Below are 25,301 nucleotides of genomic sequence, written 5' to 3' on the forward strand. Positions count from 1 at the left end.
TAATAATAATTAAATAAATAATAGGCTATTTATAGTAGGTAAAATAATACTCCTAATTAAAATTAAGGCCCTAATTATACATCTTTTAAATATTAATTGGCCCCTAATTTTATAATTTTTGAGTATTAAGTTTTAATTTTTAAATAATTAATATATACAACATATATACCAAAAATTCCATAAAGAAATGGTATAAATGAAAGTCCTATAATTTTATAAAAATAAAAATGTGATTTTTGTGGGGTTTTTAACACCCAATGGGGCCCAAAAAAGTCATTTTTCGTGAAACGAGAAAATTTATAAAATATCTAGATGTTCAGAATAACGCGACGGTACAAGCCGTTCTAAGAAAAATAAGGCCAATTATTTTATTTGAAATATCAGCTATTAAAACATAGTTCGGGTCATATAACTTTTGATACGAAAGCTTTAAATACGAAATAAAATATCTGAAAAACACCCTAAAAATACCCGGATAATACAGATTACACATAGCACGTAACATTTAGGGTTTTATAGCTAATTACACATAAATGACATAATAAAACACATAATTTATCATTAATACGATATAATACAAGAATAATTTCCCAGGCGTTACATTTGACGCCTAGCCACAACAACTAGCAATGAAATCCAAATTTTTACTCCAATTTTTAAATATCCATGTTATTTTATCATTAAGAGAATATCATAAATTCTAAATATAAACATGTGATTAAACCTCAACAAACAAATAAACCATGACCAGGATCTAGCCCTCAAGCAGCCTATAAGACTTAGTGAAATTATAATTGACTCTAGCATGCAAATCAACTCGATAAGACTCAACATCACTAAACACGACATCACCACACTAGCATCAATTTCAAAAATCAATCAGAAAAATCATCTAACGGATCATGTTATAATGCATAGGCATGAAACTATATACAACAAACTATAACAAAAAAAAACTACTACATGGCAAATATGTAACTATATAAACTAAACTATCATGAATATGCAAACTATATGCGACTCACACATAACATATAATCCTTAACTACTACCGCCAAACTTAAAATATTCACTGTCCTCGGTGAAAGTAATAGTAAGGAATCAGGCATACCTACTCAGAATTAGGGTCATCACCCTCAACGGGTGGTGTCTCAATAGTGTCTGGAGGCGGGTACACAGAGTCATCATCGAATACTGGCCACTGGATGTCTGTTAGGTCACACAACACTGTAGAAGGGGGTTGAATATAGTGTAAAATACAATCAAATCGATTTAGAACACAAGTAACAGAAAATAGATGTATTCGATATAATAAACTCTATTACAATGGAACTGTCATCTCTCAGTGATGAACAAATATCACGAGGGCTGCTAGGTTACAATGTATGATCTTCTCGATGATCGTAACACATGTAGTGTAAACCTATGTCTGTGTTTATATAGACACACAGTTACAAGATAACTTCTAATTGATATGGGATATAATTTTGTCTCCTAAAATATATCAATCAGATATCTTATATAATTCTTCTAGTCCTCTAACTTTTTCCATGCATATCTTCTTCTGTATTAGTCTCGATCTTCTTTCCTGTAAATCAGCTTTCTTCTTTAACTGTTAGTCCTCCAGTACTTAAGTTCTGATATCCATCTTCTGATATTATCTTCTGATAATTTAAGTCCTGATATCCTTAAGTCCTGACTTCCAGTAAGTCATGATTCCAGTAAGAACTGATATTTCCTGTTTATTAAGATCTGAAAACTAAACATGAAACATATTAGACATGACATCTCAAATGTATCCAACAATCTCCCCCAACTTGTAAATTATGCAAGAATGTACAAGTTAATAGATTTGATGATGTCAAAAACATTTTTCAAATACAATAAAAGTTTAATAAGACTATTAACTACAACTTACAAAACATCCAGCTTTACCAACATCACTAAATCAATCTGAATCCATAATGATTCTTAACAAAATCATTTATCAGATTATCTTCAGCTTTCCTCAGAACTTCAGCTAACTGTGCTTTGACCTGCATCAGTTCTTCTTCTTTACTATCACCAATTTGATAAATGATTGTTCTGAGAGCTTGAATGGATGTTCTTTCAAGTCCATCACCAAGTCTGATAACCTTAGGATATGAAGAGTTTTCATTATAATATAAGCATCTTCCTTTTAGAATAACTTCCCCCTTAGCAGAATTCTTCAGCATAGGAATTTCTCTTCCATCGCCTTCAGTAATCATTGGACTGTAATGAGAAGTCTTTGTACCAAAGATTCTGAATAGATCTCTTATAGCCTTCAAAATATATTCTGACCATCTTCTTGTAACATCAGATTTTACTTCCAGAAGATAGTGAATATGTTGAAGCTCTCTGACATACTTCTTTAGTACATCAGTATCAGCTAGTCTATAAGTCCTTCCATCATTGAGAAATAAGATCAATTTCTCTTTTAGATTCTCTTTGTCATGAGCATCTATCACACTTTGAGCGGACAACACCTTGTCAAGGTGCCTTTGTTTGATTTGTTCATATGGTTTTTCTGTCAACATGAAAGGATCTCTTAGAGTAACCTTTACTATAGTTTGAATCTTCTCTTCGTCAGAACCTAATCCAGCTCTATCTCTAGGTTTTTTGGCTCTCAACCCAAATGTAGCGAGTTGATTAATCATGAGATTGGATTTTGGTTCAACTGGAGTAGCTTTCTTCCATAACATCTTCTTCTTATCAGCAATTGTCATTTTCTTCAAATCAACTTGAGCATTGTCAGTAGTTGATGTCTTGATAGCTTGATCAGAATTTGATGTTTCTTCTGTACCTTGTTGTCCTTTATTCTGAACAACAACTTGAGCAGTGTTAGAGGTTGTTTTAGATTCTTCAATTATCTTTCTTCTTTTTAGAATTTGAATAGTTTCATCTTCAACAAGATTATCTTCAGTTATTTGAACCATTTTGCACACTGGTTTCATCAGATCTTGAGAAGTTTTCAAGTCCAGTGGCTTGATTGGTTCATCAACTTTTCCTTTCCCTTTGTCTTTGGGATCACTCTTAGTCTATGATCTAATCTTGAACTTTGAAGTTTCAGAATTTGAATTTTCCTTGATCACAATGCCTTTTTCCTTAGGCCTTGGAGGTCTCTTTGCATCAGAAGCTTTAGACTTAAGATTTGTCTTCTCAGCAGCAAATCTAGCTTCTTCCTCCTTGAAAGATTCTAAATCCATTCCTGGATTGTGTTTCAGAAATAATCTTCTAGCTATCTCCTCATCAAGTGTCTGGATTTTATGATCTTTGTAATAAATAGTAGTCTGATTCCCCTTAACTTCAGAGTTTGCAAAAACTTCTGAGAGTCTTCAGATCCTGACTGAATCGGAATATCAGAACTTGACATCAGACTTTGTTTATCATCACTTGACTTCAATCTTTGAGCATTCACAGCATCAGAACTTGACTTGTTCTGAACAGAAGATTTTCCTTGAACTTTTCTTTGACCTCTGCTCTTTTCAGAGTTTCCTTGGTCATCACCTTTATCATCCTTTTTCTTCATTTCATAAGTAGGTGAGCATTTGGACTTAACTACCTTCTCCCCCTTTTTGACATCGTCAGGAAGTAAGAGAGAAAGAAGAAGTTCAACTGAAGATTGGATTTCATCCAATTGAGCTTTTTGAGAAGCTTGATTAGCCAGGACCTCAGCAATTTGGGCCTATTGCTCCTCTTGAGTTTTCTCAATGGCTTCAACTTTTTCAGAAATAGGTCTGATATACCTGTTCTTACTAAAATGTGCCATTGTTTGAGAGAAATGAAAAGATGTGATTTTACTGATGAATGATCAGTCATTTAAATAGGCAATAAAATACCAAGGGTCGTGAGGACTGTTTAACTATTGAGAGTAAAATTAATGATGCCTCGTCTCCCTAGACCGATGTGTAATAATAACAGTCAGTAAAAGGTTAAAGCAGGAGTTAAAGGGCACGGGAAATAATTAACAATTATTGTGCACATGCAGGTTTTCAAGACATACACGTTTACCACTAACCCAAAATAATTATGACTGTTTTTATGGTACCCAAATATATTCTAATTTAAATATGATTGTTTCAGATTTTATCACAAATAAGTCAAGTAAAGAATAATGCCACGTAAGCATCAAAGATTCCATCAGGATTTAATATCAGAACTTAACTTATATCAGATGTTAATAGTCATCAGAACATGGCTTATGTACTAAAAAAATGAATATCTTGTTCTGTAATTCTTCATACAAATACTGACTTGTTTTCTTCAGAGTTTAATCATCAGAACTTCCATCAGAACTTGTCCTCAGAATTTATGCAAATGACATTTAACTGTTTGTCAACAACAACTTAATCACCACAGTAATTTTCATCATTCATATGGAGTGAAAGTGTGTGTGCATTCAGCAAAATATCAGAGAAAGATTAAAGTCTGATAAACTTCAGTATATCTTAGAAATAAGGCATAACTGAGAAAAATGCTTAAAATCTGTCATCAGTCATGATGTCTACTATAGAACAAATTTATGCAAGAGTCCACCTCAACTGTTTGTGCTCATTTTATGCATCTTTTGAAATTCCTTTTTACAGTGGCTTCTCAGTGTAAGTGAGTCACGACTGCTTATCAGAATGTATGATGTTATCAAAGTATTTCTCCAGTAATCATAGAGTGTAAAAAGTCACCAAGAAATTTTTTTCCTTTTCTAATGCATATTACTTAATACCAGCAATGCACTTGGGTCTTCCCTTCCACATATTTACTCTAGATCTCAAAGGAGTACCTGCCTTTTATTCTTTTCTTTTCTTTTCTTTTGATAAGTGAGGCTTATCAGCACTTAGTTCATTCTTAAGATTTACTAACATCAGAATTTGACAGATAAGAAACAAGAATCTAGTTTGTGACTTAGTAATAAGATACACAAAGTAAACTTGACTAAGCTCAATATCAGAATCTGCTTGTGTTAATGAGTTTCCACATAAACAACTAATTCAAATATGGGATTTCTAGTATGTTAAAGACTACTAGGTCAGCATCTAGCACAGTTATCCTCATTGAATTGAATAGTCACATAACATTCAAAACACTTATCAGAGTATATAGATCCACATCAGATAACAATCAGCATTTAATGAATTTTCAAATTAAGCATAGATTATATATAGATAATACAATCTGTAAACACTGATCATAAAGTCCGATGCATGAGAACAAACACTAAGCAGATTTAGAGAAAGGACCTGAAACCATTCCAAGTTCATTTACCAATCTTATAAAAGTAGCTACACATAGGGGTTTTGTGAAGATTTCTTCTAGCTGTTGATCTGTTGGAACAAAATGCAATTCCACTGTACCTTCATCCACATGTTCCCTTATGAAATGGTACCTAATGCTGATGTCCTTTGTCATTGAGTGTTGAACTGGATTACCTGTCATAGTAATTGCACTTTGATTATCATAGTAAATAGGGATTTTAGAAAATTCTAACCCATAATCCAGTAACTGATTCTTCATCCAAAGAATCTGTGCACAAAAGCTTCCTGCAGCAATATATTCTGCTTCTGCAGTTGATGTGGAAATTGACTTCTGTTTCTTGCTAAACCAAGAAACCAATCTATCCCCAAGAAATTGGCAGCTTCCACTAGTGCTTTTCCTCTCTATTTTGCATCCTACAAAATCTGCATCTAAGTAACCAATTAGCTTAAAATTTGATTCCCTAGGATACCACAATCCTAGATCAGCAGTACTCTTAAGGTACTTGAAAATTCTTTTCACAGCTATTAAGTGAGGTTCTCTTGGATCAGCCTGAAATCTTGCACAAAGACAAGTAGCATACACGATATCAGGTCTACTAGCAGTTAGATAGAGTAAGGAGCCAATCATACCTCTGTAGTTAGTAATATCTATTGATTTTCCAGTATCCTTATATAACTTGGTTGCAGTGGCCATGGGAGTGGATGCAGTTGAACAATCTTGCATTCCAAATTTCTTCAGTAAATTTCTGGTGTACTTGGATTGACAGATAAAAGTGCCTTCATCATTTTGCTTGACTTGAAGGCCCATAAAATAGCTGAGTTCTCTCATCATACTCATTTGATATCTTGACTGCATTAGTTTTGCAAACTTCTCACAAAGTTTGGAATTTGTAGAACCAAATATGATATCATCAACATATATTTGTACCAAAAGTAAGTCATTTCTATGGTTGAGGTAGAATAAAGTCTTGTCAATTGTGCCTCTGTGAAATCCACTTTCCAGAAGGAATTGAGCTAAAGTCTTATACCATGCTCTTGGAGCTTGCTTAAGGCCATAAAGTGCTTTGTCAAGCCTGTAGACATGATTGGGAAATTTAGGATCTACAAAGCCTGGAGGTTGTTCAACATATACCTCTTCTTCCAATTCTCCATTGAGAAAAGCACTTTTCACCTCCATTTGAAAGAATTTAAACTTCTTGTGAGCAGCATAAGCCAAAAAGATCCTTTTGGCTTCTAATCTAGCAACTGGTGCAAATGTTTCATCATAATCAATACCCTCTTGTTGAGAGTAGCCTTTAGCAACCAGTCTTGCATTATTCCTTGTAATTATGCCATCACTGTCAATTTTATTTCTGAATACCCATTTTGTGCCTACAACATATCTGTTCTTTGGTCTTAGAACTAGGTTCAAGACTTTATTTCTTTCAAATTCATTTAACTCTTCCTGCATTGCTTGCACTCAATCAGCATCTTGAAGAGCTTCTTCCACTTTCTTTGGTTCATTCTGAGATAGAAAGGAATGATAGAGACATTCATTTGAAGTTGCAGTTCTAGTTCTGACACCTACTTCAGGATCTCCAATGATTAAATCAGGTGTGTGTGCTTTATTCCATTTCCTTGCAGATGGAAGTTGATCTCTAGAACTGGATCCTCCCTCATGATCCATGTTATCTCCATCAGCATTTTCTGATGCTCCCCCTCTAGTTATGCTCTCTGAGACTTCAGAATTAGAGTTTGATTTTTCAGGAGTTGAAGAATCAGAGCTTCCAGAATTATTAGTACTTGGCTCATCAGAACTAGATGAATCAGAACTTGAAGAGTCAGTGACAGGTTCTGATGCTTGTCGAGAGTCTTGAGATGTGGTGGGATCTTCAGCTTGCTCCCCATGGACAGGTGCATTTTCCTTTGGAGTTGTTACCACATTTTCAATGACATCAGAACTTAATCCAGTAGAACTTACAGGATCAGGATTTAAGTCATCAAAATTTCCGAATTTAAATCTTCATTCTCAAATCTCAGCTGATCATGATCATCGAAATCTTCAAGTCCAGTAATCTTCTTTTCATCAAAAGAGACATTGATAGATTCCATGACAACCCTTGTTCTTAAATTGTAGACTCTGAAGGCTTTTGTTGAAAGTGGATATCCAACAAAGATTCATTCATCAACTTTTAGATCAAATTTTGACAGCTGTTCAGGATGAGTCTGAAGAACAAAACACTTACAACCAAATACATGAAAGTATTTCAGATTTGGCTTCTTTTTCTTCACTATCTCATATAGTGTTTTTCCATGCTTGTTTATGAGTGTAGCATTTTGAGTAAAACAAGCAGTCTACACATCTTCAGCCCAAAAATAGGTTGGCAACTTTGCTTCATCAAGCATAGTTCGTGTAACTTCAATCAGAGTCCTGTTCTTTCTTTCTACAACTCCATTTTGCTGTGGAGTTCCAGGTGTAGAAAATTCCTGTTTGATTCCATGCTCTTTGCAGAACTCTTCCATGATTGAATTCTTGAACTCAGTGCCATTATCACTTCTTATTATTTTAACAGAATCTTTGACCAACTTATCCAGCTGTCTGACATGATCAGTTAGAGTAAATGCAGTTTCATTCTTCTTGTGCAAGAAGTACACCCAAGTGTACCTTGTGAACTCATCCACTATAACCATAGCATATTTCTTCTTTACAATAGACATGACATTGACTGGACCAAATAGATCAACAGGAAGTAGGTGATAAGGCTCAAGAATTGATGACTCAGTTTTGCTCTTGAAAGAAGATTTTCTTTGTTTTGCCTTCTGACATGAATCACAAAGGCCATCAGGAACAAATACTGTTTTTGGCATTCCTCTCACAAGATCTTTCTTTACAAGATCATTTATATTGTTGAAATTTAAATGAGAGAGTTTCTTGTGCCAATTCCAGCTTTCTTCAATTGATGCTCTACTCAATAGACAGATAGCAAAACCATCAGTACTTGTTGAAAGTCCGGCTTCATAAATGTTACCATGCTTGTAACCTTTCAGAACCACTTTGCCTGTAGAATTACTAATAACTTCATAGTGTTCTTCAAAGAAATCCACATGATAACCTCTGTCACAGATTTGACTTATACTCAACAGATTGTGTTTAAGTCCTGAGACTAGAGCTACCGATTCAATGATGACATTCCCCAGATTGATCTTGCCATATCCTAGAGTTTTTCCAATATTGCCATCTCCATAAGAAACTCCTGGGCCAGCTTTCTCCACAAAGTCTGATAGCAGGGCTTTATTTCCAGTCATATGTCCTGAACATCCACTATCCATAACTAGGATGTTCTTCATGTTGCCCTGCAATTACAAAGACCACTAATGGTTAGTTTTAAGGACCCGGACTTGCTTGGATCATATGGCCTTATTAAGTTTGTTAACATTTGTAGCGGATTTAACATCAGAGTTTATGCTAACATTTTTCTTATCAGATTTTACAGTATCAAACTTTGAATCATACTTTACACTAGAAGGAATTAAAGTAACTTTCTTCAAAGAAGGTTTAATCTGATAATAATCATAGTACAAACTATGATATTCCTTACAAGTATAAATGGAATGCCATATACTACCACAATGAAAACAAGGATTTTGTGGTTTAAACCTAACAGACTGACTCTTAACTCCTGACTTAGGAGGTAAAGAGTTTATATTCTTATTCTTCCTGCAAAAAGAAGCAAGATGGTTAGAGTTTCCACAGTTATAGCATTTCTTTCTAGGAGCATTAGGAACGGGCATATAATTGTTGCTTTTATTCACACCTTCCTTTCCATTCCTATTTTTCCTAGCTTCCTTTACCTTGTTCACACTAGTAATTTCTTTCAGCTTATGTTTAAGCTGCTTCTTTGTTATTAAGACTATGTTAACTTCGGTTGGTTTATCATGTTCTAATTTGTCAGAAGTTGACTCTGCTATCACTTCTGTCTCAATATCTTTCATCTTTTCAGAATCAGACTTTACAGTTTTAGCTACAAATAACAGAATTTACCTTTGGCTTAGTAGTCTGTTTAACAATAATTGGCTTAACTTGTTCAGTTCCTTTTTCACTTTTATCATCTCCATAACCTAAGCCCTCTTTCTAGTTTTCACTACTTAATATATCCTGAGTTGCTCTACCAGAGTTAGTCCAAGTCCTGATAATCTCTCTCTCCTTTTCTAACTCAGTTTTTAGAAATTAATTCATTTTTAGCAATTCATCTCTAACATAAAAGGCATCATCTCTTTCTTTCTGAGTTTGATGGAAAATGACTAACTCTTTTTCTAAATAATCATTCCTCTTTTTAAAAGCAAGATTTTCAGAAGTTATTCTTTCACATGTTAAAGTTTGATCTCTGTAACTAATAAACATGGTTTTAAGATATAATCTCAACTCAGTAATATCATCAGTATGAAAGGCATAAGTTTTTTGAGGTACCTTTAACTCAGCAACATCAGAATTGCTATCAGCATTTGCCATCAAGGCATAGTTCTCCTCATCTTCAGAATCTGAAGTGTATGTCCATCTTTTCTTCTTTGTGATAAGAGCCTTGCCTTTATCACTCTTTCCTTTCTTACAGTCAGGAGATATGTGGCCTTTCTCACCATAATTGTAGCATTTGACATTTGAGTAATCTCCTATGTCAGACTTTCCTCCTTTGCCTTCAGATTTTCTGAATCCCTTCTTATCAGAACTTCTACCATTCCTAAAAAACTTCTTTCCCTTTCTAAATTTCATGTAGGCTATCTTTGTGATACCCTTCACCATAAGAGCACACAACTTCATCATCTCCTCATCAGCATCTACTTCAGGTAGACTTTCAGTTTCTGAATCATCATCATCAGAACTTGATGATTCTGAATCAGATTTTATGATGAGAGCTTTTCCTTTGCCTTTCTTTGAGACAGCCACTTTGGGGGATTCCTCCTCAGCCTTAAGAGCAACTTTCCTTGACTTTCTCCCATGTTTCTTGCTTCTTTGATCCATCTCAAGTTCATAAGTATTGAGCATACCATAGATTTCTTCAAGAGCATAGTTGTCTCTTATAATAGTAGCTTTCAAATCCCAACTTTCAGGAAGAGCTAAAAGGAATTTTAGATTTGAATCTTCAATATAATATTCCTTGTCCATCAGTGACAGATCATTCAAGAGTTTGACAAACCTGTCATATAAGTCAGTTAATGACTCATCACTTTTTGAGTCAAAGTGCTCATACTCTTGAGTAAGTATAGTCCTCCTGTTTTTTTTTATTACATCAGTTCCCTGACACCTTGTTTCCAAAGCATCTCATATCTCCTTTGCAGTCTTGCATTGAATTACCCGATTTGACATGACATTATCAATGGCACTATACAGCAAATGCCTTACCTTTGCATCCTTGGAAATAGATGAGATATCTTCAGTTGTGTATTCACTTTTCTCCTTTGGCATGTTCTTTGCTGGCTGATCTGCAACTACAACAGAGAGCTTGGTTGGCTTATGCGGTCCTTCATAAATTCTGTCAAGGTATTCTGGATCTGTAGCTTCCAGAAACATAGCCATCTTCACTTTCCATATGGGATACTCAGAAGGTCTCAGCATGGGAACCGTGATAGTCTCATATCGACTATGGGTTTGAGTCTTTGGAGTTTCTTCAGTTTTTGCGGGCTTGGTTGGATTTTCTGCTTCTTCAGACATGATTGTTTTGGATCTTTACTGTATGTGTGTTAACAGATAGGCTTTGATACCACTTGTTAGGTCACACAACACTGTAGAAGGGGGTTGAATACAGTGTATGTAACACCCCCAAATCCGGGGTCGGGGATCCGGGTTGTCACGAGTTCCATTTCCCTTAATAACACCCAGTCTTAATAATTACTCAACTACTCTGTACTGTGACCCCACAATAAACACACACACCACACGTTATAGTCTCAGAGATGAACATCCAAAAAAAATAACCACAAGTCATTTTATTCCATAATTATCTGCCAATACACCTTAAAAGGTTTTCTGAATAAATTTACATTTCTTTGCCATTATTACAATTCATAAATATAAATAAATCTGGTACATCAAAAGTTGAAAGCCTAGCCTATTGGTAGTTCCTACCTCGGCTACGGCGGCATCAATGCTTCTAGAAAACTGCGGAACGTCTCCTACTCGCTTGCGAATCGGGAGCTTGGTTCTGTTCATCTTTTCTATCTGTTGTTGTGTGATGAAGAAATAAAGCAAGGGTGAGCAGCAAGCCCACCAAAATAATATGTATAATGATTTACAATATATGAGCCTACTCATAATACTCATGAAAGTCTTGGTCAAAAGAAATGAACCAAGTTTGATATCTTAATGCGATGAAGTCGCAAAATATTCAGTATATATACATATATACTTTTCAAAATATTGGAAGTCCTCTTCCATGCATAATATACACAAGTCCCAGTGTATAACTGTATAAAAAAAAATATCGTTGCAAGGTGATCTCATATATCTAACCTTGTCTCAACGTTTTTCTGAAAATCTTTGTCATTCATAAGACAATTATTAATTAGATATAAGTTTAAAAGATGAAGTTACAAGATACCCCAATATACTTATATCTTTCCTAAATACTACTTGAACTACCACTGTTCAAGTTATAATTAGCTTCAAAAGTTCATCACATAGATGAGACTACAAGACAAGATTTGAATAGATTCAATCTTTGAATATCATTATAAATAATGAAGCTACGAGATACTTCATTAAGTCCCGATATATAAATATATTCATATATATCTCCCATACATTTCCTGAAAACCTCTGTCATGTAAAGTATGAATAGAGTTGCAATATCCAATGAATTTGGAAGGAAAAGAATTTTGGCATAAACCAGATATCTTGCTGATCAGGCAAAGATACCAATAAGTAACCTTTTCTACTGTAGATGGATGAATTCCTCACCGGTCATCACCCTGGCCGCATTAGGACCTCGCGCTAGACCGTTACCCGGCCCCTCACGCGTTGATGGGCTGCCACCCAGCCACTTACACATTCATAGACCGTACCCCGGCCTGTCGCTTATGCCGACTCAATTAGATGGGCTTACTTCCCGAACGTTGGGCAAGTAATCAATTCATTTACCAAAACTGCAACCTCGTTGCGAATATAAAATACACCACAGAGCCGGATTCCCCAGGTTTTGAGCGAGTATTTAAATCCCCTTAAAAAGGAAGATCTTAAATATAAAAATGAGTTTTGGGATCCGCTCTGACTTTAAAAATCATTTTGAAGACTCGAAAACACTTTAAAGAGTGTTTGGAGTAAAGCTGATTTAATGAAGTAAATCAGTCCCCAGAATATTTAGAAAATGACTGAATATTATTATTAAATAATATTCCCATATCTTTATAAAAATAATTGAAGTAGAAATATTAAAACTTATACTTGAAACGAGTATTAAATAACCAAAGATATACTTATATGAAAGTATTATCTTTATTTGAATAATCGAAAATAAGTTTGATTATTAACACCTTATTCTTTAATAAAATAAAGAATATATTTCAGCAAATAATCGGAGTCATAGATCCTCAAATGAATATTCAAATAATATTCATTAAATAATATAAACTGAGTCATAAGCCTTCGAATGAATATTCAAATAATATTCAATAAATAATATAAAAGAGTCATAAGCCCTCGAATAATATTCGAAATAATATTCATTTAATAAAATAAAGAAGTCATAAGCCCTTGAATGACTATTCATAATAATATTCATTAAATAAAATAAAGTTAAAGTTATCGAATAAACCTTATTCGATTAATAGCTTGGAAAACTATAACCATATATATATATATAAATATATATATATATATATCCATATCCATATATATACAAAATCTACTCGGGATCCTCGACTCCCGGTTTTAGAAAATATTTTCACCTTTGGGTCCCTATACTAAGGGTATATGCAAGTTACCGCTATTCTCTAGCATAGGTATTATCAACTGAACCAACAGATATTTATTTCAAGAATATGAAATAGGCATGCATATATACCATATCACATGCTACAATATATCGCAAGAATTTGCTAAATAACCAATATGCATTTATCGCAAGATCATGCATATACAAATGTATACATCACAACAACAGTATAACGGATAGAATACTTGCCTGAGCGACTGGGGGTTACGAATGGCTCGGGACGAGTCTGGTAACCTATAAACAACAAGTAAGTTGGAATTAAACCAAAGTCACTTGTAAATCTATACTTTAACTAACTTAGACTCTAACGCTTGTTTTACGCTCACTGATTCGCTTAAGTCACTCGGGTACCCGCGGCTCCACCATTTTTAATAATTTAACCTTTACGAGTTTTAAAGCGATTCCTTCGCGAGTGTCCTACCAACTGCCTAACACACTTACCATAAATGTTTCATACATTAATTAACCCTTTTTGGTCTTTAACCTATGTTTCAAAGTAAGGCGAGGGAAAAAGTTTCGTTCGCGAAACGTCGTTACTTGAAACGGTCGTTTCTCCTAAACCGTGCATCGGAATCGAACGAACTACATATCAAAACGAAGCTTGAAACATAACCTATCTAAGCATGGAAGTGGTTAGTTTATAGAAGTGGGTGTTCGGGTCCAACAGTTAATCACAAAACAGTTTATAGAAAATCGGGCATTACGACGGCTATAACCTAACGATTTCCAAAGTTTAAACTACACCAAATCATCACCAATTCAACAACAATCCAACATCCATCAACATCAAACTAAACCCATTCATCTAAGCACTATTATCATCCAAATAAACCAAACTTAAAACTAAGGGTTCAAGAGTTTATACCTTCCTTGGAGAGTGGGTAGTCACTAACAAGCCTCTAGGAACCTTGATCTATGCTTAATCAACCTTAAGCTTTCATGAAAATCAAGAAAATCAAAGTAAGTTACTATTCACTACTATTCATCATCATCTTTGATGAGTGGATTAGCTATGCAAACCATGGAATCTTGATCTTAAACTCATGGTATAACTAAGTTATGAAATAAAGGATCCAAGGAAACAAACCTTATAATTTTCCATGGCCTAGAACTTGAGTTTTGAAAATCTATTTCTTCATTTCTTGAAAAGGCAGAATGGAAGAAGAAAGAAATGGGGGAGAGCTTTTGCTTGCTTGTCTTGCCTTGATATTTGTGCAAAGAATGCATGGTTGTGGTTAATTATTGGCTAAATATCTTGTTTTCACTTGCTTATGTCATTGCTTGCATCACTACTTTGCCACATGTCTCATTCTTGTGGTGTGATGATGTCACCTTGCTTCTAACCACATGTTTTAGCTTATATTAGAAGCTTCCTTCTCATGTTACTTGCATGTGCTTTCCCCTTGGACGTTTATTTGTTTTACGGTTCGCTTAACTCTCTTTCTCGTTGATCGTTTGAGGGATCATACCCGGGATCTTATTACTTGGGTTCCCTTAACCTTTCTCAATACATTATATTCCTTTTTATAATCCTCTCTTATAATCCTTGAATTTAAATCCCTTTAATCATGTTACCTTATACTCAATTCTTTCGGTATCTGGTGGATTTTCGAGAAAAATCAAAGTGTTCGGAATTGGATTCTGACGATCTTTACATACACTTATTTACTTTATGGAATACTAATACGATCTTAGAATATCCATAACAGAACCCCTACATAGTGTGGCATGAAAAGTTTTCTAATTCAGCAAAAACACTATTCATAAGGGTTTCAAAAATTTCCAAAAATTGGGGTTATTACAGTCTCCCCTCCTTAAAAGGATTCCGTCCCGGAATCAGATAGAAAATGAATAGGGATACTCTCTTAGCATTGCACTTTCTAACTCTCGAGTAAATTTTCCTACATTGTGGTCCTACCACCAAACTCTGCCTAGTTTGATAATCCTTCTCCTAAGCACTTGTTCCTTTTCACTCTATAACCCTTCCTGGTTGCTCCATATAGGTTACGTCTGGTTGCATGTCTATGCACTCATATGCCCCTATTTGTCTGGCATCCGAATTACACTTCCTTAACATTGATATGTGGAACACGCTATGAACTTACTACATGTTCGGGGGTAGGGCTAGCTCATATGCTAACTTCCCAAAACGTCTTAATATATCCAAGGGTCCAACAATTTGTGGACTTAGCTTTCCTTTCTTTCCGAACCTCATCAATCCTTTCCAAGGGATAACTATAACATTTCTAGGTCCCCTATTTCATACTCTTTGTCCTTTCGAGTCAAATCAGCATACCTCTTATGTCCATCTTGGGTTACTACCAGCCGTCCTCTGATTAGATCTATTATATCCATGGCCCTTTGGGCTACTGCGGGTCCGAGCATCTTGCGCTCTACAACTTCATCCTAACATAAGGGAGATCGACATTGTCTTCCCTCAAGGATCTCATAAGGCGACATCTCGATAATGACATATGATCTATTGTCGTAAGAAAACTTAATCCGTGTTAAGTGATCATTCCAAATTCTTTCAAGTCTATTGCACAGACTCTTATTATAGCTTTTAGCATTAGAGCTTTTGCTTCTTAATACCTATTCTTTTCCAGCTCGTAATCGCTACTACCTTCCGTTCCTAATATTATACTGGTTATACTTTTGCTTGTTAGCGCTCTATAACCTTTTAATAACCACGTCAACCTTAGTATCACGAATGTGCTTCCATTCTGAATACCACCATAACTTTACTACTCCTTTTTCAGATGTTTCTATTTCCCAAAGTTTGATCAATCATATAGAAGTAAAGGAATTTGTTGAGAGATCACTATGATCATGAACACTTGTTATATCGCATAGTTAGTACAGAAGGTGGCCAGCCTTTAGTACTTGACAAGCAATTAAACAATAGATGGTATCCTACTAGGCTTCTATCACACAGATAGATAGTCATTCGGCAATACCTCCCCTTTCTGGAAGGGTTGTTCTTCTCAGCTTACATGAAATGAAAAGAAGAGAAAAGAACGAATTGAAGAGAATTGTATATATGAAAAAAAAATATACTGCCATAAAATATCTAGCTTGGAACCTACCTCTGAACTATAGAGGTTTATCATAAGAGAACGAAACATATGAGTATTTATATCAACATCAAGTATTATAGCATCGTATTTCACATGCCTAAATATTTGCTATTCCGTCCATCATTCTATGGACCCATGCTCTTCCTCGAGCTTATACACAATCACCTTTGAAACTCCCTTGATTTCGAAAATCGAACCTCGGATCTCATTCTAGACATCATCGTTACTAGAGTTCTATGCTTGCACCACAACCTTCCTCGTATAATAATATGACTCTCTATTGATAAGAAAGAATAAATATACAATAGGTAGATACTCTACTTAATTAGTCTATCAATGATAACTTATACACTACCACGACCCGATTAGTGGTACTCAATCTCAACACCCATTCCAGTACAACTCTCACGGTTGTAATCAGCTCAATACTCGCAGAATCATTGCTGCCTTACTATGGTCCACCACTGACCTACTGTAGTCATTCATTTTCCATGAAGTCTTAATAGCTAACCATACAGAGTCCATACATGTCGTATCAAATCCTTCTAAGGAGGTAACATAATCACCATTTCTGATTCATGAAGAACACTCCTGATCCTGACATACATACATGACATGAAGCAGATAAAATTGCAGAAGAGTTTCAATCAAAGCACCGATAACAGGTTAATACCATTCTTAATCATATGCCTTCAATAGAAGACTTAACTCAAAGGTTTGTTTGGTCCTTTTTGAAACATGGTTCTGGCTTATCTCAAGATAGGACCTTCTAAGATAGATAGCCCGTTCATGGCGATTACACGAATTAAACCTTTACCAACTACTATTACGGTTGGGTATTGCACGGTCATCAGAAGGAATGTCAATCTTCCTAACCATAATCCAACCTTCACATTTTTAACCATCATCACTGTATTCTTTTGGCACACGCGCCTATAATTATCCTCTTACCTTTAAAGTGTTGGCCACCTCTTTGGCCTTCCCTGATAGTAATAGTTCCTTATAATCAATGTCTTTTAACCACCTTCAACTAAATTTTCTACCTCATTTCAATCACAGCTTATGTGAAGATGTTTTCCTTAACATCTGATAAGAAAAAAAAATCACCATTTTTCCATAAGTTGTTGCCTCAGTCTTTAGAGGTTAATCACTGTCATGACTGACTCTCAATCATAATTAGAACATCTTTTATCTTAAGTCCTAATTGCCCTGAATAATTTCGACCATTACTGGTTCGATCCATACTTTCTCGTGGTTTAACACGTGCCCCACTTGGCAACATTATAATTATGTCATATTTCCTTTATCAACATTTTTATTCTTGAGAATTTCGAATATTTCCTTTCTCCTTGTAAAACCTCTAAGGTTATCCTTCAATCGTTCCTCCTGTATTCCCTATATACAGGGCATATCAAAATACCATTTACTGATACTAGAACCATTGTCTATATACTTCTGAAAAATTTCTCCACTGATCCTTAAAGGTTATTATTACCTTAATCCTTTCCAATTCATACTGTCAAAACTCATACTATCCCTATTAAGGGTGAAATGCCAACCTTTATGCATTCCCCTAGGATTCGTTTTAAGTTACCGATGTTCAATCCTTAATTCCACCTTTAAAAAGGTACAAGCATCCTTCCATGGATAAATCAAGTCATATATCCCTGATAAGGGTGTCTTATTCAATCATTCCCACCTCGATAGTATATGCCTAATTTCACAATAACATATGTATTCAAAATGAGGTCAATCAGTATGGCCTCCAAAAGATAACAACGGTTATCCGCTTTTCTTGCCTAATTTGGTAATGATCACATGGATGATCTGGAAGATATTGGTCGTGTTCAACGTGAACTTCTTCTTAATAAATCTTTATTTACTTTTGTTGTTTATCTCAACAGTCATCTCAATGTTGGGATATCTTTCATACCTGGCGTCTCCCTTCCTGGGTATCAAGCCACCGGTCTTACACTTCACATTCTTGAAGGTCACTTCCTTCATCCAATTTTCTTAATTTCTTACTTTCTTGTCTCCTCAGTCTATCCGCGTCTCATTATTTATCCTTCAAACTATTTCAAGGTTTCCTCGAATCCTCCCAACTTAAAGGGGATAAAATATATGCATCTCTTATGCCTTCACCCATCAATTTTAACTCATGGTGAATCACCCTCATCCTGACGATTACTTACTTTTCTATTTCTATTACTATGAGTCTTTAGGGTTTCCTCATACCCAACTCCCTTATCATTCCTCAAACTCTATTGCCTTTATATTCCTTTCCACTTCAATTTCTTTTTTTTTCCTTTCTCTTATCATTATTTCATGAACCAACACAACATAAGCATTGATTTCAACATCCTGTCATTCTGGATTCGTGCCCTTAGAACGAATCTTGACAACTTTTATAACTTAAATTCACAATTCATCATACTCGTCTGCCTTTGTTCTGGCTCTAAAGCTTTTACACTCTCTCCATAACCTTGGGAATTACTTTCCCGAAAACAATTGGCTGAACTTTAATCAGTTTATCATAACCTCTGGCTCCGTTCCTTTCTTGGTCTTTCACCAGCGGGTGGTCTCTCTCTTAGGAGGGTAAGTGACAAAAACAGTCTTTTGTGATTCGTCAATCATTTAGAATCTCAAATAATTCCTATATTTCCTTTAGCCAGGCTCTTGCCTCGGCTGGGTCAGCTTGTTCCATGGAACTCTGAGAGCTTAGCGACTTAAAGGTCCTGAAAGAATTTCTCACTGCACTGTCTCCTCACGGTGGTGGTTGGGGATAATAGTCTAAGTTCTTTTTAGACAGGTCCATGAATTTCCATATAGGAGTACCGTCTCGGGTCTCCTTTCCTTACTCGACTTTCTGTTTCCTTAGTATGAAATGTTTCATCCTACTCCCCATAATTAGGGTCATCTTTTAATTTAAAATCCTTATTTTCCACTCCATTATGTCATGGGTTCCTTCTATCTTGATGGCGACCTCCCTGACTATCACGTTCAGGGTTTACTCTAAATCTTATTCCTCAAACTATGGCTCTCATCTAAGTTCTCATCCTTACGCTCTTGAACTTTCGGAACCCAAATTTTATAGGAATACCTCATTATTCCCTTATCATCTTTCTCGATATTAATCTTTTATCTAATTGTTGGCTCCCTGCCTTCATTCATAACTTTTTCTGGCACAATATGATCTTTTCCAATAATTCGGGCTGTATTGCAATCTCAAACAGCTTTTCGGTACCGGCTCCGGTTACCTTCACTACTATTTCCATTTTCTCAAAATCTCTTATAAACTCTCCAAAAGACATTATCATCTTGAGTCTCTCCTTTTTACTAAGGGCTTCAGCCACCATATTGGCTTTCCCCGAATGATAAAGAATCTCCCAATCATAATTCTTGATTAGCTCTAACCGCCTCCTCTGGCGTATGTTGAGCTCTTTCTACGTAAGAATGTACTAGAGCACTTATGGCTTAGGTAATTCTCGCACTTCTCTCCATACAAGTAGTGCCTCCAATCTTTAGGGTAAAACTATTGCCACGAGCCTAAGCTCATGGGCGGGGATATTGAATTTCATATTACCTTAATTGTCTTGACGCAGACGCGATTATCTTGCTGTGCTAAGAAGCACCCTAATTCCTTATGCGAAGCGTCACTTACAAATCACAAAATCTCCTTTTTCCATCCGGCAACGCCAGCATAGGGCCCATCACCAACCTCTGCTTCAGTTCTTGAAAGCTGTTCTCGCATTTCTCTGTCCATTCGAACTTCTCAGTCTTACGAGTAAGCCGCGTTAAAGGGGCTACTATCTTTACAACTTGAACGAACCTCCGGTAGTGACCGGCCAATCCTACCTCTGGTAGTTGCCCTAACCATGGTCATCAATTCCTCAGTGGTCCTTTATTCATTCTTGTCAGGATCCTCCATGGGATCCTCCTCAGCAACTATCCCTTCTAGGACAACATCCTCAACCGCTACATCCTCAATATCAACATCATCCGATCCCGCGTTAGGACGCTCTATCGGATCCATAATCTGATCTCCAATAAGTAATAAAACATCATCGCGTTGTTGCTCCTCAACCTCAGGGTTCGGAGTCCCGCTACCATATACGATAACGAACTACGCTCCTATCACGATATTTATAAGGGTTCCCATAAGGGTTTTAACTGTCAGTACTACGTTAGGTAGTCCGACTATGAACTTGGCAAGAGTTCTTATTATCTTAGTGAACTTAATATCTTAACGTCCCATCATCTCTGAGGTTTATAACGCTTAGCTCTGATACCATTTCTGTAACACCCCCAAATCCGGGGTCGGGGATCCGGGTTGTCACGAGTTCCATTTCTCTTAATAACACCCAGTCTTAATAATTACTCAACTACTCTGTACTGTGACCCCACAATAAACACACACACCACACGTTATAGTCTCAGAGATGAACATCCAAAAAAAATAACCACAAGTCATTTTATTCCATAATTATCTGCCAATACACCTTAAAAGGTTTTCTGAATAAATTTACATTTCTTTGCCATTATTACAATTCATAAATATAAATAAATCTGGTACATCAAAAGTTGAAAGCCTAGCCTATTGGTAGTTCCTACCTCGGCTACGGCGGCATCAATGCTTCTAGAAAACTGCGGAACGTCTCCTACTCGCTTGCGAATCGGGAGCTTGGTTCTGTTCATCTTTTCTATCTGTTGTTGTGTGATGAAGAAATAAAGCAAGGGTGAGCAGCAAGCCCACCAAAATAATATGTATAATGATTTACAATATATGAGCCTACTCATAATACTCATGAAAGTCTTGGTCAAAAGAAATGAACCAAGTTTGATATCTTAATGCGATGAAGTCGCAAAATATTCAGTATATATACATATATACTTTTCAAAATATTGGAAGTCCTCTTCCATGCATAATATACACAAGTCCCAGTGTATAACTGTATAAAAAAAATATCGTTGCAAGGTGATCTCATATATCTAACCTTGTCTCAACGTTTTTCTGAAAATCTTTGTCATTCATAAGACAATTATTAATTAGATATAAGTTTAAAAGATGAAGTTACAAGATACCCCAATATACTTATATCTTTCCCAAATACTACTTGAACTACCACTGTTCAAGTTATAATTAGCTTCAAAAGTTCATCACATAGATGAGACTACAAGACAAGATTTGAATAGATTCAATCTTTGAATATCATTATAAATAATGAAGCTACGAGATACTTCATTAAGTCCCGATATATAAATATATTCATATATATCTCCCATACATTTCCTGAAAACCTCTGTCATGTAAAGTATGAACAGAGTTGCAATATCCAATGAATTTGGAAGGAAAAGAATTTTGGCATAAACCAGATATCTTGCTGATCAGGCAAAGATACCAATAAGTAACCTTTTCTACTGTAGATGGATGAATTCCTCACCGGTCATCACCCTGGCCGCATTAGGACCTCGTGCTAGACCGTTACCCGGCCCCTCACGCGTTGATGGGCTGCCACCCAGCCACTTACACATTCATAGACCGTACCCCGGCCTGTCGCTTATGCCGACTCAATTAGATGGGTTTACTTCCCGAACGTTGGGCAAGTAATCAATTCATTTACCAAAACTGCAACCTCGTTGCGAATATAAAATACACCACAGAGCCGGATTCCCCAGGTTTTGAGCGAGTATTTAAATCCCCTTAAAAAGGAAGATCTTAAATATAAAAATGAGTTTTGGGATCCGCTCTGACTTTAAAAATCATTTTGAAGACTCGAAAACACTTTAAAGAGTGTTTGGAGTAAAGCTGATTTAATGAAGTAAATCAGTCCCCAGAATATTTAGAAAATGACTGAATATTATTATTTAAATAATATTCCCATATCTTTATAAAAATAATTGAAGTAGAAATATTAAAACTTATACTTGAAACGAGTATTAAATAACCAAAGATATACTTATATGAAAGTATTATCTTTATTTGAATAATCGAAAATAAGTTTGATTATTAACACCTTATTCTTTAATAAAATAAAGAATATATTTCAGCAAATAATCGGAGTCATAGATCCTCAAATGAATATTCAAATAATATTCATTAAATAATATAAACTGAGTCATAAGCCTTCGAATGAATATTCAAATAATATTCAATAAATAATATAAAAGAGTCATAAGCCCTCGAATAATATTCGAAATAATATTCATTTAATAAAATAAAGAAGTCATAAGCCCTTGAATGACTATTCATAATAATATTCATTAAATAAAATAAAGTTAAAGTTATCGAATAAACCTTATTCGATTAATAGCTTGGAAAACTATAACCATATATATATATAAATATATATATATATATCCATATCCATATATATACAAAATCTACTCGGGATCCTCGACTCCCGGTTTTAGAAAATATTTTCACCTTTGGGTCCCTATACTAAGGGTATATGCAAGTTACCGCTATTCTCTAGCATAGGTATTATCAACTGAACCAACAGATATTTATTTCAAGAATATGAAACAGGCATGCATATATACCATATCACATGCTACAATATATCGCAAGAATTTGCTAAATAACCAATATGCATTTATCGCAAGATCATGCATATACAAATGTATACATCACAACAACAGTATAACGGATATAATACTTGCCTGAGCGACTGGGGGTTACGAATGGCTCGGGACGAGTCTGGTAACCTATAAACAACAAGTAAGTTGGAATTAAACCAAAGTCACTTGTAAATCTATACTTTAACTAACTTAGACTCTAACGCTTGTTTTGCGCTCACTGATTCGCTTAAGTCACTCGGGTACCCGCGGCTCCACCATTTTTAATAATTTAACCTTTATGAGTTTAAAGCGATTCCTTCGCGAGTGTCTTACCAACTGCCTAACACACTTACCATAAATGTTTCATACATTAATTAACCCTTTTTGGTCTTTAACCTATGTTTCAAAGTAAGGCGAGGGAAAAAGTTTCGTTCGTGAAACGCCGTTACTTGAAACGGTCGTTTCTCCTAAACCGTGCATCGGAATCGAACGAACTACATATCAAAACGAAGCTTGAGACATAACCTATCTAAGCATAGAAGTGGTTAGTTTATAGAAGTGGGTGTTCGGGTCCAACAGTTAATCACAAAACAGTTTATAGAAAATCGGGCATTACGACGGCTATAACCTAACAATTTCCAAAGTTTAAACTACACCAAATCATCACCAATTCAACAACAATCCAACATCCATCAACATCAAACTAAACCCATTCATCTAAGCACTATTATCATCCAAATAAACCAAACTTAAAACTAAGGGTTCAAGAGTTTATACCTTCCTTGGAGAGTGGGTAGTCACTAACAAGCCTCTAGGAACCTTGATCTATGCTTAATCAACCTTAAGCTTTCATGAAAATCAAGAAAATCAAAGTAAGTTACTATTCACTACTATTCATCATCATCTTTGATGAGTGGATTAGCTATGCAAACCATGGAATCTTGATCTTAAACTCATGGTATAACTAAGTTATGAAATATAGGATCCAAGGAAACAAACCTTGTAATTTTCCATGGCCTAGAACTTGAGTTTTGAAAATCTATTTCTTCATTTCTTGAAAAGGCCGAATGGAAGAAGAAAGAAATGGGGGAGAGCTTTTGCTTGCTTGTCTTGCCTTGATATTTGTGCAAAGAATGCATGGTTGTGGTTAATTATTGGCTAAATATCTTGTTTTCACTTGCTTATGTCATTGCTTGCATCACTACTTTGCCACATGTCTCATTCTTGTGGTGTGATGATGTCACCTTGCTTCTAACCACATGTTTTAGCTTATATTAGAAGCTTCCTTCTCATGTTACTTGCATGTGCTTTCCCCTTGGACGTTTATTTGTTTTACGGTTCGCTTAACTCTCTTTCTCGTTGATCGTTTGAGGGATCATACCCGGGATCTTATTACTTTGGTTCCCTTAACCTTTCTCAATACATTATATTCCTTTTTATAATCCTCTCTTATAATCCTTGAATTTAAATCCCTTTAATCATGTTACCTTATACTCAATTCTTTCAGTATCTGGTGGATTTTCGAGAAAAATCAAAGTGTTCGGAATTGGATTCTGACGATCTTTACATACATTTATTTACTTTATGGAATACTAATACGATCTTAGAATATCCATAACAGAACCCCTACATAGTGTGGCATGAAAAGTTTTCTAATTCAGCAAAAACACTATTCATAAGGGTTTCAAAAATTTCCAAAAATTGGGGTTATTACAGTGTAGAATACAATTAAATCAATTTAGAACACAAGTAACAGAAAATAGATGTATTCGATATAATAAACTCTGTTACAATGGAACTGTCCTCTCTCGGTGATGAACAAATATCACGAGAGATGCTAGGTTACAATGTATGATATTCTCGATGATCGTAACACATATAGTGTAAACCTATGTCTGTGTTTATATAGACACACAGTTACAAGATAACTTCTAATTGATATGGAATATAATTCTGTCTCCTAAAATATATCAATCAGATATCTTATATAATTCTTCTAGTCCTCTAACTCTTTCCATGCATATCTTCTTCTGTATTAGTCTCGATCTTCTTTCCTGTAAATCAGCTTCCTTCCTTAACTATTAGTCCTCCAGTACTTAAGTTCTGATATCCATCTTCTGATATTATCTTCTAATAATCTAAGTCCTGATATCCTTAAGTCCTGACTTCCCGTAAGTCCTGATTCCAGTAAGAACTAATATTTCCTGTTTATTAAGATCCGAAAACTAAACATGAAATATATTAGACATGACATCTCAAATATATCCAACAAAGTCAACTCCCGTGGCTCTGAATGCAGTCCCCAATGCCTGGGTAAGGTCTTGTGCAAAGCGACTATGGATGTTATGTATCGCATCCATCCTCCTCATCAAGCACCTATACTGTGATGAACTCATACCAGCACTGCCCTGTGCTTTCTGTTGTTGCTGCTG

This window comes from Apium graveolens, chromosome 5 (genome assembly GCF_009905375.1).
Source record: "Apium graveolens cultivar Ventura chromosome 5, ASM990537v1, whole genome shotgun sequence".
Lineage (NCBI taxonomy): Eukaryota > Viridiplantae > Streptophyta > Magnoliopsida > Apiales > Apiaceae > Apium > Apium graveolens.